Below are 14,467 nucleotides of genomic sequence, written 5' to 3'. Positions count from 1 at the left end.
CAAAATAAAATAATGTTAAACAAGCAACCGAACCAGTAATAACAAAAACAAATCTCTAAACAAAAGATAAGAAAGTATCAAAAACAACTAATTTAGAATAAGTTCTAGGAATTTAAATAATATTAATAAACAAAATTTTAATGCACAAATTAATAAAAATAAACTCTAACAGAATTCCAATTTACAAAAATAAAAACTTATATGAATAAATAATTTTAGTAAATAATCAAATAATAAAGTTTAAACAAATAGCCGCGCATGTAGATGGATGCGTAGGTGCGCATACTCATCCAGCTGCATAAGGGCGTGCCCTAAGTATTTTTCGTTGAGAAAAAGGATCGAAGAAGGAAAAGTCCTTTTCCAATTGGACAACGATTTTTCCTCCCCACCTAAGGCCCTATCACAGGACCCCGAAAACGAAACTGGATACTACTTGGTTTTTTCCTTTTTTTAAAAAAAAAAAAAAAAAAAGTTAGTTCTCATCCTGAGCCAGACTCAGAGGTACCGACTCTTATAGTCAAGCAAATTTCATTTTTTTTTCTTTTCAAATTTCATACACCGCTAGTGCAGGCCTCCCCATTCAGCGCAGTGTATTTCAAAAAAAAAAAAATTCTTCAAATTCAAAATACAAATAAATTCACAATTTAAAACAAGTTACACTTTAAAACAAATTTGAAAGTAATTTCCAAGTGCAAGGAGAATTTAATCTTAGTTCAAGTGAAATCATACACCAGAATTTAAACCAGGTACTGTACATTTTCGTTTACCATTCCATCTCAAAGATTTTATTGGTTCCGTAGCGTATCGAAATCTTTTTTTTGTTAAACGATTAATTGTAGACAATTTGCTGTAAAATTTTGACAGTTTTGCAATATATGTATTAAATACAACTATCAACTTATCATTTCAATATAAACCAATTAAACTTCTCCAGATCCCAATCTATAGGTTTTGTAAGAAACTTGGATTAAAAACAAATTAATAATTACTACGTTAGGACGTAACAAATTTTGGCGCTCGAACAGGGACACGAGCAGTTTGATTGGTTTCAATATTTTCGGTGAACACAAGCCGGCGCGCATTTGCTTTGCATTGAAACAGCGTTCCGCTTGTGTGTCCCAATAACCTATTCTCTTCTTTCCTGTTACAAACGGTAACGGCTCTTCCTTCCAAAAAGTTGGCGCGCATTTGCTCCGCATTGAAACAGCGCTCCGCTTTTGTTCTTTCCTTTTCTGGTATTGTTTCTTTTACACGTACGGGCTCCCGCATGCCCGGTAGAAGCAAACGAGGGGGCAACGGGCTCCGTTTTTGAAAAAAAAAAAAAAAAAAAAAAAAAAAAATTTGAACTAAAATCGAAATTAGAAAAGATTTCAGAGGAATTAAAAGAAGAAGCTAAAAAAAATCAAAAGTAGAAAACCGCGAATAAGCAAAGTACAAAAATTTAATAAAAGAATTTATATAGTTTATTTACACACTAACAAGGAAGAGTTTCAAAAAGGTTTTTGCGTGCCGCGTGTTTACTTTCCGCGGTCGGATCCACTGGGTCTCTTCGTACCCCGTGGTGCAAACCAATAAAACACTTTGAGATTATCTAACTATAGGTTTGAAATTATCTTGTTAATCCACCTAACGAATTGTATATTTATATAATTACTGATACATATATAATTGAGATTGGACTATTATGGATTGTTTTGGGTTTGAAGACTTGGGATGTCAGGGGGCTTATTAGATCCGTTCTTCTGTTGACTACACTTTTTATTCTCGTTTGCGTCTTGTCGTAATTTCGTTCTGGATTTTGCAGTTGAAATAGCGATTTTGGCGGCGAGTATAGTCTTTCTAAGGTTTTAATTATCAATTGATATCAATTTTTGTACACCTTCAAAACGTTAAATCATTTTATAATGTATTGATATGTTGAATTTTCAATTGACCTCGCTTGCTCCTTTTGTCACACCGTACCACTTCAAATCTTATCAAACACATTCATCGAAGTGTTAGCTTGTTTCGTTGTGTTTTTTTTTTTACGAACGTTCGAGGATAAAAGGATTTAATCTCTATGTCCGATGACAAAGCCAATAAACCATATCATCTGAGAGGTCAGGGACCTGCACCCTTTTCTGAGGGGTTACCAGCAGCAACCAGAACTCGGAAATTTAAGTTTATTGATTCTACTGTGGATTCTGGCTTGGGTAACACCCTGCCTCTACCTGAGATATCGGACGACGAGGACGATTCCGTACGTCCGGGAAGCTCAACCGGTAGTTCTAAGGAGGCAAACTCAGCACTGCGACCTCCTGCGCCTGGTTTGCCGGAGATTCGTGTCGACTCCCCTCCAGAAACTCAAAACCCTCAAAACACTCCTGAAGTTCAACCAGAGGTCTCAACAGTTCAAATTCCTCACGACGCCCTCGAAATACAAACAAGAGCTGCAAATCTTCAGCGGCCTCGACAAAACGCCGTAAAACAATTCATAGATCAATCAGTCGAGCCGGTCGATCCTCTGCTTGTCGCTCAACGATTAATCGATCAAAGTTTGGATTTGGAGCCGATAGCTCGTCCGTTTATTAATCCCAGACCTAACAACATGGCTTTAACCCCAAATCAGAATATCTCACTGACGGACGCACTGTCCTTTGTCCCCAAGTTTGAAGGGAACCCTAGCGAGCTCATCGATTTCCTGAACTGTTGTAAGGAAGCTAAGTCTGTCCTGCCAGAGGCAGCTGAGAGAAACCTCACGAAGCTCATATACGGGTCGAAACTTTGAGCCAAGGTTAAAACTTCTTTAAACATTGCTGTCCCAGAGACGATCGCAGGTTTGACGTCGGAGCTGAAGAAAATCTACGTCCCAAACAAAACGCTTTTCCAACTCCAGGGTGAACTGGGGAGGATGTATCAAAAGGACACCGAATCTGTAGTGGAATTTGTAAACAGACTACGGAAGAAGGGACGCGAGATCGTGGAGTGCTACAAAGCCGAGAATCCCGATGCGGCACTACGGGTAAACACGGACTTCGAAAATAAGGTTGAAGCTACCATTGCGGAGTGCTTCACCCAAAATTTAATAAACGAAATTGATCAGCGTATGACCCCAAGTGCAACGGTAACGGAGGCGCTCTCCAAGGCGATCACGATTGAGAAAAAGTTAAACGCACGCAAGGAGATGCGCCGTGATCCCAATAAGGGAAGCCAGAAGAAAGAAGAGGGGAAGAAGAGCGATGCCCAACCTGTGAACCATGTGGTACCATCTTCAACTGAGTCTCTCACTTCTACACCGGATACAAAGAAGAACAAAATAAAGAAGAACCAAAACAACAAACGAACCCAGGATCAAAACTTGGAACAAAACTTCAGCAACTTAAATGTAACGGTCTATCCAGACCGGTGCCGTAATTGTAAACAACCGGGACATTACGCAAAGAACTGCCCGGTATTAACCTGTCAACTTTGTTTTGAGAAGGGACACTCAGCCAAAGAGTGTCCTCAGTTGAATACGGCTAACCCAAATAATGCGTACGCACAGTGTAAATGTCAATTGTGCAAAAACTATGGGCATACCGCCAGGTACTGTCCCACCAATCCTAATAAAAGAACGATTCCGATTCAAGTCCAACAAAATCGGAGTCAAAATTATCCGCAGCAAATTCCAAACCCGTCGTTCGGTCAAAATCCAGGCCAAATACGCAAGTATTGCGAATACCATCATTCAATTTCTCACAACACTAGCGAATGTCGCACGGCTCAACGTGCTGCATCAAACGCACAGACCCAAAACGCGGCGTACTCTAACAACCAAACTCCTTCCTTCAACAATAATGCCGCTAGTTCTGGTAATTATTCTTATAATCCTAACCGCCCTCTGGGACTCACTCAAAACAATGCTTCTTTTCCTCTGGATGCAGGGAAGAACAACCGACCCCAACACTCGGTACACCTCTCGGTAGAGCCTGTCCCCGAAGAGGACTCCGAGTAAGTCGGGTCGATGTGAAATTAGACACCGACAACCTGCCCTATGCAGTAGCGGGTAAAACAACCAATGGAGATGACATTGTCATGATGCTTGACTCCGGGGCATCCCCTAATTTAATTAAGGCTAGATTTGTTAAGAATAGTAGTAGAATAGATAGTAATGATATAATAGAACTACACGGGATAGCTAATGTCCCGATTAGTACCCTAGGAAGTGTTATGTTAAGATTATTTGGTAAAACGACTTTATGTCATATAGTCCCGGACGACATGGTAATACCCCATGCCGGCCTAGTTGGATCGCAGTTCTTCGCGACCCATGGGGCAAAAATTGATTACAAAAATAAACTTTTGAAGATGGATGGTGAAAAGTTCCCTTTTCGCCAGGCCAATCGGGTAGAGAATGGGGTGATGTATATTCCACCCCGAAGTGAGTCCACCTTTTTCATAGAGGTTCAGAATCCAGAGGTTCGGGAAGGGTTCATCCCTAAGTTACGAATTTGTAAAGGTGTATTTGCCGGTAATTGTTTAGTGAGAATAAACAACATGAACCGCGCATACCTGCAAATTTATAACACTACCGAAAAAGAGGTAGCTGTAAAAATCCCCAATTTAGCGGTTCGCAAAGTCGAGACACAAGACTTGTCTCCAAAGAATTTCTACACTAGGCTAGGCATTACCAAACCCATCTACAATATCAATCAAAACATCCCCGATTTTGACAGATTCGAAAGAATCAAACTTCTACTGCGTCTAGATTATCTGAGTGAGAAGGAAAACACCCACGTTGAGGATCTTGTAAGAAAATATGCTGACAGATTTTATATACCCGGGGAACCTCTGAGTTCCTCCAGCAAATATCAACACCGGATACCTACCACTAGTGATCGCCCTATCACGGTCAAGCAATATCGAATTCCTCAAGCATTGAAGGAGGAATTGGATAGACAGGTGAAAGAGGGTTTGAACACGGGAATTTTGACACCTTCGGAATCTCCATACAACAGTCCTGTATGGATAGTCCCGAAGAAGGCCGACTCTCAAGGCAACAAACGCTGGCGTGTAGTGATAGATTTCAGACTTCTGAATGATGAAACTATCACTGACGCGTACCCACTACCAAATATTACAGATATTTTGGACCAGCTGGGAGAGTCGAGATATTTTTCAGTATTCGATTTGGCTTCTGGTTACAACCAGATCGAGATGGATCCCAGGGATCGTCATAAAACAGCATTTTCTACACCCCAGGGACATTGGGAATATCTCCGAATGCCCTTCGGGTTGAAAAATGCTCCAGCGACTTTCCAACGTTTGATGGATTCCGTTCTCACCGGACTGCAAGGCACCGCCTTATTTGTATATCTAGATGACATAATTGTTTTTGCTCCTGATCTTGAAGAGCATGGTCGAAAAATCGACCAGCTTATGACTCGACTACGAGAGGCGAACCTGCAGCTGCAACCTGATAAATGTGCATTCTTGCGCCCAGAGGTCAATTACTTGGGCCATATCATCAGCAGGGAAGGTTTGAAACCTGATCCTGCTAAATTAACGGCTGTAAAAGACTTTCCAGTTCCTAAAACACAGAGGAACGTGCGAGAATTTTTAGGGTTGACAGGCTATTATCGCAGATTTATAGAAAAATACTCGCACATCGCTAAACCATTAACCAAACTACTTCAAAAAATTTCTGAATTCAAATGGTCGGATGCAGCTCAGAAGGCATTTAATATATTAAAAGAAAAACTATGTACAGCCCCGGTCTTACAGTACCCCGATTTCTCAAAACCTTTCATTATCACTACCGATGCATCTGGGTATGCTATCGGAGCGGTACTGTCCCAGGGGGAAATCGGTAAAGACCGGCCGGTGGCATATTATTCTCGAGTCCTGAGAGGACCCGAGCTTAATTACGACACGTATCAGAAGGAAGCTCTGGCTATAGTTCAGGCCGTGAAACACTTCCGCCCGTATGTGTATTTACGTTCGTTTACCATCGTCACCGACCACCAACCTCTTGTTTGGTTTAAATCGGCTACAGAAGGAAATACTCACGTCCTTAAATGGCGCCTCCGTCTGGCTGATTTCGACTACAAGGTGGTCTATAAACCTGGCAAGGTAAACACAAACGCCGATGCTGTGTCTCGTAACGTTCCTGAATCCGTCAATGTCACTACACGAGCACAACAAGCTCAATTAGATTCTAAGTTAACCCTCAGTGAAGAACCTTTCACTGAATACACGAACAATAGGACAAACCTCGACGCAGGCCTTCCCGTCGAGATGAACAATTCAATCCCACCAAGTAACCCGGTAGTCCCGAGAAAAAGGGGCAGGCCGCGGAAGTGTCCGGAGGAACCGATCGAGGAAAGGTTGAATCTAGAGGATTCGACACCTCGGTTAGGCCCTGATACGTTGTCTATTTCATCGGAGAATTCTAATGAGTCAGAAACTCCGAATAGACCCAAGGTGGATGGTAACCATAAGTTCACTTCTAATTTAATCCCACAAAGAGGTCCGGCGGTCCTGAGAAAAAGGGGCAGGCCACGGAAAAACCAGGGGAACCTGACCAAAGAAGGAGTGGATCCAGTAGATCCAGCACTTCGATTGGGTCCTGACGCATCGTCCTCGGAGGATTCTGATGAGTCGGAATCCTCGGACGACTCCGATGTGGAAGACAGTAATTTTAAGCAAAACGAAACAACCGGTGCAGGCCTTCCCACCAAGAAATCTAATAGTAACATAATTCGCGTAAAAGACGCTCTCGAGTACCGAAATGACAATTTGGTATACTTTTTGAATGGAACTGGAGATCCCTGTGATGAAGGATCTCGAGCCCTTCAAAAACTCCAAAAATTGCCTAAGGTTGGGATGATGGACACTGGTCAAGTGTTTTGGACTCGACGAGGAAATAAAAATCATTTCGGTTTGATAATTCGTAGTAACGGCGAGTCCTCTCTAATAATCAAAAGTAACATCGCGAAATGTCTGGTTAAACTAAAAGGAATACTACGAGATAAAGCTTTGAAAACTTTCTCGATAGCTTATTCAGAGTTTGTAGAAAATATCCCGTGGACGGAAATTCTCTCTATAATCCACGACATTTACGACAATACACCGATAAAGGTAATAATTTGTTTAAACACGTTGCGCTACGTTTCCCCGGAAGACCGTGACCGCGTTTTCTTCGAAGCCCATAAGTCCCCACTTGGAGGACACAAGGGGGTTTCAAAAACGTATAATCGTATACGAACACATCACTTTTGGGAAAATTTGAAACAGGACATACAGGTCCGTATCCAACAGTGTCTGGAGTGCCAGTTAAGGAAGTTGGTCCGGGTAAAGACCAGGCAACCTATGTTAATAACTGATACCCCAGGCACAGTCTTCGAGAAGATCGCAATGGACATTGTAGGTCCATTGCCTCGCACTGAGGACGGAAACGAGTATGTCCTTACTATCCAAGACGTATTTTCAAAATTCTGTGTAGCAATTCCTCTTCCAAATATGTTGGCCTCAACAGTCGCTGACGCGTTCATCAAACGCTACGTGAGTACATTTGGTGCTCCCAAAGCACTGTTGACTGACCAAGGTCGTAATTTCGTCAGTACGTTTATGCAGCGTATCTGCAAACGTTTCAAAATCAAAAAAATTCAAACCACAGCATTCAGGCCCCAATCTAACGGGTCTCTTTAACGCTCACATCATGTGTTGGGCGAGTATTTAAAACAATACATCAACAAAGAGACTGAGTGGGATGATTGGCTGGAACTCGCTATGTTCTCATACAATACGTGTGTTCATGAAGGAACACGTTATACTCCGTTTGAGCTAGTCTTTGGTAAGATAGCGCGGGTACCCTCGAGTGAACCGTTGCATGATTTGGATAAACTTCCTACCTATAATGATTACATTATCAAATTAGTGGAACGTTTGACTCAAATCCGACAATTAGCTCGAGACAACCTGATAGGCGCGAAGCTTAAATCGAAAGAAATCTACGATAAGAAGGTAAAACCCTTAGAGATAAACATTGGAGATAATGTTTTCCTCCAGAAGGGGCCTAAACCTCACAAGTTTGGCGACCATTACGATGGACCCCATGAGGTGATCGAACTTCTTCCTGATGGTAACGCGCGCATCAAAGTCGGGAAACAAACAAAAATTGTACACCCGAATAGATTAAAAAAGACATCAATTCAGGTCTCAAACCCAATCAAAAACAAAAAGTTTAAAGTCGGAGACCTAGGCCCCGATTTTAGACCATAAATGTTCTTTCTTTTCTTTTTCAGAATGAGAACTGTTCAATACTTCCTTTTTGTACTCATGTCTTACTGGGGACTGATGGACGCCATAATCGGCTACGATTGCGGTAACCAGGTCCTCAACATGACAACGCTATCACTCGTGGACATAGACGAGTGTGAACTGGAAGAAGAAAGATTGGAGACGACACTGCCAAACATTGCGATGCTTCAATTAAACGAATATGAGCATCTATCAGTAGCACAATGTAAAATAAAGATTCACCGGGTTATCCAGCACTGCGGCTGGCAGTCCTATAATTCCCTTGTTAGCAACGGAATTATGGACTACGTCTATCCTATAACCCGCGAAATGTGCCAGGTTGCGCACGACCATGGCACATTGCGCATTGGTAATACTTTTATAGATGGAATAACCCCTAATGTTACCATAACTAAAAGTATCACTCTCGCCGGAGGCGTGAATAACAACGCGGATTGTACCAACGTCCAATATAGCGATGCGTATGGTAGTTGGGACAGTGTTTTCGTGACCGGCACTGCCGCCATCACAATTCGCACCCAACAAGCTCGCGTTAAAGTCACTGACGACAAGATACACTTGCCATCAGGGACTTCATGTAAATTAAGCAAAGGTAAGTGCATCGATCCAGAGGATGGATACACTTACTGGCAATCACTGCCCCGCAAATACTGTACCACTGAAACGTACACTGTTTTGTACCGCGGCGCAGCCACTCGCCTTAGGTCTAAGTCGGAAACCGTATACTCACTCAATGTAAGAGATACGAGTTTCTCCTTAAGCACGAATGGAGTTGAAACCTCATGTGGTGTCTCAATCACTAGGACTGAGCATCCAAAATTATACATTATTGACCAAAAGGATTTAGAAACTCTTGAGAAAGGGAGCATTGCAATCTCTCATCCAGATAATTTAGATATTTTTCTTTACGTGAATGCCAAGTTCATTTACGTAGAGAGGTACATGAGGTCTCAGGTCCAGTCGCTGTATCTAGATGTAATTAAAAAGCGATGTCTCTTGGAGAAGGAAGTCTTGAAGAATACTCTTTCGATAGCGTCAACCCAACCAGATGAGTTCGCCTATCGTTACATGGAGGGACCGGGATACATGGCCGTTGTTGCAGGTGAGGTAGTACATATCGTACAGTGTGTGGCAGTCGAGGTGAAAATTCAACACGCCGAGAAATGTTATAACAGGATGCCTGTTCAACGGGCCAATCGAACGTTGTTCCTCACTCCCCGAACACACATCCTTACCGATTATGCAGCGGAGCTGCCCTGTAACTCTCCGTTGTTGCAGTCCTACAAGGTGGGTTCAATATGGTATAAATTTCTGCCCAAACCTGTTGAAACACTTCCTCCGAAGACATTGAAGCCCAGTACCAAAATGACCTGGAAGTACCAAAACCCGGTCAACCTAGCAACTGGAGGTATTTACTCCAAAGAGGACCTGGACGCGATGAGGGGTAGGATCATGTTCACTATAAAACAGAGCGCTACCCTCGACACTCTGGCCCAGCAGTTCACTAATTACTCAGGAGGGAATCCATCCATCACCAACGTTCTCAACGAACAAGTATTGGAACATTTGGCAGAAAGTGCTTGGTCACGGACTTGGGGACGATTCACCGGCTTTGGCACGTACTGTGCTGGAATAATAGGCGTTGTAATCTGTCTGCGACTCGTCAAGATGGTTGCAGATACGATCATCCACGGATATGCACTACATACTGTCTATGGATGGTCCTTATGCCTCATCGGAGCTTTTTGGGACTCAATGACGAACTTACTATTACATCTTGGAAAACGTCGAGATCATACTACGCCGCCTCCATCATCCGGGCCTGCAATTAAGGATATCGAGTTGGGAGAAATACCACCTTCCAACGCCCAGGAGCTTTATCCACTACTGTCCGCACACGCTACACCTCAACCTACAGCACCGAAATATGTCTCATCTCAGTCGCCTACACCTCAATCTACCGTATCTCAGTCCGCTATGACTCAATCATCATCATCATCAACACCAACAACTGCAGCCCCAGCTCCAAGAACATTCATTCAAAATTAAGTAATTAAATATAGGTATACAAGGCTCGTTGAACATAACTATGTGTCGTACTCGATGGATTGCCTTCCCAATCCGCTCGTGCCTCCGTCTAACGGTGGGGGTGTTACGTCGCGATCGCTTTAGTAATTAAGTTCGTTGTATTTGGGAGATGCAAGTCATCGGTAAACGTGCATAGCTCTGTTCATGCGGCCATTAAAAATACATTAAATAATAACAATATAAAAAAAATTATTGTACACTCGTCTTGCCTCAATGATGCCTGAGTCATTAGAGTATAGACATACAGAAGATATTTTTCCCGAAATATATTTAGAAGATAAAATAAGACTTTTAGTTGTTCAAATAAAAAATTAGGAAGACCTAAACAAATATAGAAAACGGAAAAATATCTTCGACTGCACGTGTACTTAGACTGCATAGAGACTAAAAGAGAAACTTCTTTTAGAACCCATAATAAAATAAGTTACGACTAGGATTAAGATAATTTTTAAATAATATACTAGAATTTTACAACAACCGAGCAAATAAGATAAAATAATTTTTAAATGATAAAATAAAACTTTCAAAAATAAAATAAAATAAATTTTAAATAGTAAAATAAAATTTTTAAAAGCAAATAATAATTATTAACAATAAAATAATCAAACAAATAACAATAAAATAACAATCTTGAAAACATAATTTCGAATAATTTTAAAATAAATAATCGAACAACAAAATAAAATAATGTTAAACAAGCAACCGAACCAGTAATAACAAAAACAAATCTCTAAACAAAAGATAAGAAAGTATCAAAAACAACTAATTTAGAATAAGTTCTAGGAATTTAAATAATATTAATAAACAAAATTTTAATGCACAAATTAATAAAAATAAACTCTAACAGAATTCCAATTTACAAAAATAAAAACTTATATGAATAAATAATTTTAGTAAATAATCAAATAATAAAGTTTAAACAAATAGCCGCGCATGTAGATGGATGCGTAGGTGCGTATACCCATCCAGCTGCATAAGGGCGTGCCCTAAGTATTTTTCATTGAGAAAAGGATCGAAGAAGGAAAAGTCCTTTTCCAATTGGACAACGATTTTTCTCCCCACCTAAGGCCCTATCACAGGACCCCGAAAACGAAACTGGATACTACTTGGTTTTTTCCTTTTTTTAAAAAAAAAAAAAAGTTAGTTCTCATCCTGAGCCAGACTCAGAGGTACCGACTCTTATAGTCAAGCAAATTTCATTTTTTTTTTCTTTTCAAATTTCATACACCGCTAGTGCAGGCCTCCCCATTCAGCGCAGTGTATTTCAAAAAAAAAAATTCTTCAAATTCAAAATACAAATAAATTCACAATTTAAAACAAGTTACACTTTAAAACAAATTTGAAAGTAATTTCCAAGTGCAAGGAGAATTTAAACTTAGTTCAAGTGAAATCATACACCAGAATTTAAACCAGGTACTGTACATTTTCGTTTACCATTCCATCTCAAAGATTTTATTGGTTCCGTAGCGTATCGAAATCTTTTTTTTGTTAAACGATTAATTGTAGACAATTTGCTGTAAAATTTTGACAGTTTTGCAATATATGTATTAAATACAACTATCAACTTATCATTTCAATATAAACCAATTAAACTTCTCCAGATCCCAATCTATAGGTTTTGTAAGAAACTTGGATTAAAAACAAATTAATAATTACTACGTTAGAACGTAACAATATATTAGGGTGTTTCAAAAAAAGACGAATTTTTTTTTTCTTTTGGTGTCTAAAAATTGATAGTATACCTAAAAACAAAAATTTTGGCGCCATTTCTTTATTTTCCATTTAAATAACACGGGAAAACTTTTTTTTAATTTTTTAATTTTTATTACTTTGGTCTTCAGACGTTTTTTGTAGAGCGTAAAATTTCCTACTAATATCATTTTTCAGATTGTTGTTACAATGAACCGTTCCAAAGGATATCTTTGAAGCCGTTAATCTGAGAAACTTTGGTCTTTAGACGTTTTTTGTAGAGCGTAAAATTTCCTACAAATATCATTTTTCAGATTGTTGTTACGACGAACCGTTCCAAAGTTTCTCAGATTAACGGCTTCAAAGATATCCGCGGTCAAAGATAACACTAATAAAAAATTTCAAATATTTTCCAATAAAATTACAAAAAAAAATACACATGCTCTATTTTTATTATTTTTTATGTTAAATTACTTTAATTCCGTTAAGCTGAGACTGTAAACTTTTTTTTTTTTACTAAATATTAAGAAATTTAATTGAACAATTAATTCTTTATAACAAAAAACTATATTTACAACTTGTTACAACAATTTTTCAACTTGAAAATATTACAGTTTTATAAAATTACTTTTATTGCAATTAGGATATTGTTTTCTATGTTCTGTCACTACTTGCAACAAATATTGAAGCTGTTCTTCATCTTTCGTTAAGCATCGATTATACTGCTCTATCAATGCCACGCCGCGTTCTGCTACATCATTCACAACTTGAAGTTTCCCGAAATACTCCAAGTTTTCTAAGAAATTCGGATTCTGAGGCCACAAAGTAACATCCTCATCAATGAACTCATACGACAAATCAAACGATTCAAATATATTAATCGATCTCATAGACACAAATTGACTAAGATCTTTATTTAATAATGACACTAAATTTTTCTTATCTATTATAAAGCGATTTGTTGTAGTTTCATTGGCTTTACAGTTTTTAAGAGCATGAACTATTCTTTTTTTTTGTTCCAACTGAAACATTTTTATCAAAGAGAGATAAAACAGACAGCTCGTTGTTTAAATACCACAAGTGATCGGCTAATTTTTGTCAGCATGTCTGTGAAAGACTATTATTAAATCTTTCAAATGAAATTAATTCTTTAATCAAAGTTAAATCATTATTAGGTGCTGTTATAGCACACGGCGCAGTGAACCAAGCTTTTAAATAGAATATTATGATAAATAAACAATGTTCTCGTAATCCATCTATTTCCGATTTAGTAAGATGAAATTCATTTCTGAATAAAAAAATTTTTAAACTACACTAGTCACAAAAATTAAGGGATATAAAAGAAATTCCAAATTTTTTGGTGATTTTCAGCGAGCTGTAACTCCAAGGAAAATGATCGCACAGGAAAAAAAAAAAAAGCAAATTGTAGCTCCAAGTATCTAGTTTTTAGATATGACCATGAAAATTTTTTGTCATCGTCAGGTCTGGAGAAATCCTAAGAAAACTACTGAAAAAAAATTTTTCGAAATTTTTTTTCGTCTTAAAAAGGTCTACGGGCTTCAAAAAAGTTTTTCGATTGTTTCGTTTAAAAGCTCTTTTAGTAAATTTAATACCCTTTAATTTGACGTAATGAAAAAGCCTGTATGATAATTTGCCGCGGAGTTATCGTCAATCAAAGCAAAAAGTTTTTTTGACTTTGGAAATCAATAACTCTGGAAATAATGACCGTGAAGGAAATCGAAGGAGGGTTTTGAAAACTACACAATATTCTCTATAAGAAAACGTAAACCGCTTTTGAAGAAAAAATTTTTTTGAATTGAAAACTCGGACTGAAAAAAGACAAAAATTCGCATAATTAAGGATATTTGGATAACTTGGTATAACTTTGGATAAAATGGATGAACGAAGGATATCGTTGGTAATTTTTAACTTCAAAGTGTCCCCTAAAATCCCTAAGAAATTCAAAGCGCTGCGATTTTTTGATCATAGTGCCCAGAAGCTTCAAATTCTGTGTTTTCGCAAAAATCACCATTATGAGCAATTTTGTGATTTTTATTCATTTTTCCATTGAAAAAATTTTTTTTTCAAAATTCTTTATTTTTCGATCAAAGAGATTGATTTTTCAAGAAATTTGAAAAAAAAATTTCAATTTTTTTCGAAAATTTTATTCGAAATTTTTTTATCAAAAATTTTTTTAAATTTTTTTTTTTATCGTCTTCAGAATGCTTCACTATTGTCAAAAAAATTAACTCAATTTTTTCTGTCCGCTACAACTGCCTTAGTTTTAAATCTCATTTTAAAAATTCAATAAAAACAAATTGATATACCCCCGCGGAGTTCGGCTTTTCCTCACACAAAACTTGAATTTTACGTTTTCTTTTTAGCCTAAATTCCTGACGTGAATTTTATG

The sequence above is a fragment of the Cotesia typhae genome, unplaced genomic scaffold (assembly GCF_013202065.1).
Source record: "Cotesia typhae breed Kobodo isofemale line unplaced genomic scaffold, CoteBio_Ctyphae scaffold_13, whole genome shotgun sequence".
Taxonomy (NCBI): domain Eukaryota; kingdom Metazoa; phylum Arthropoda; class Insecta; order Hymenoptera; family Braconidae; genus Cotesia; species Cotesia typhae.
Note: the sequence above shows the minus strand (reverse complement) of the source record.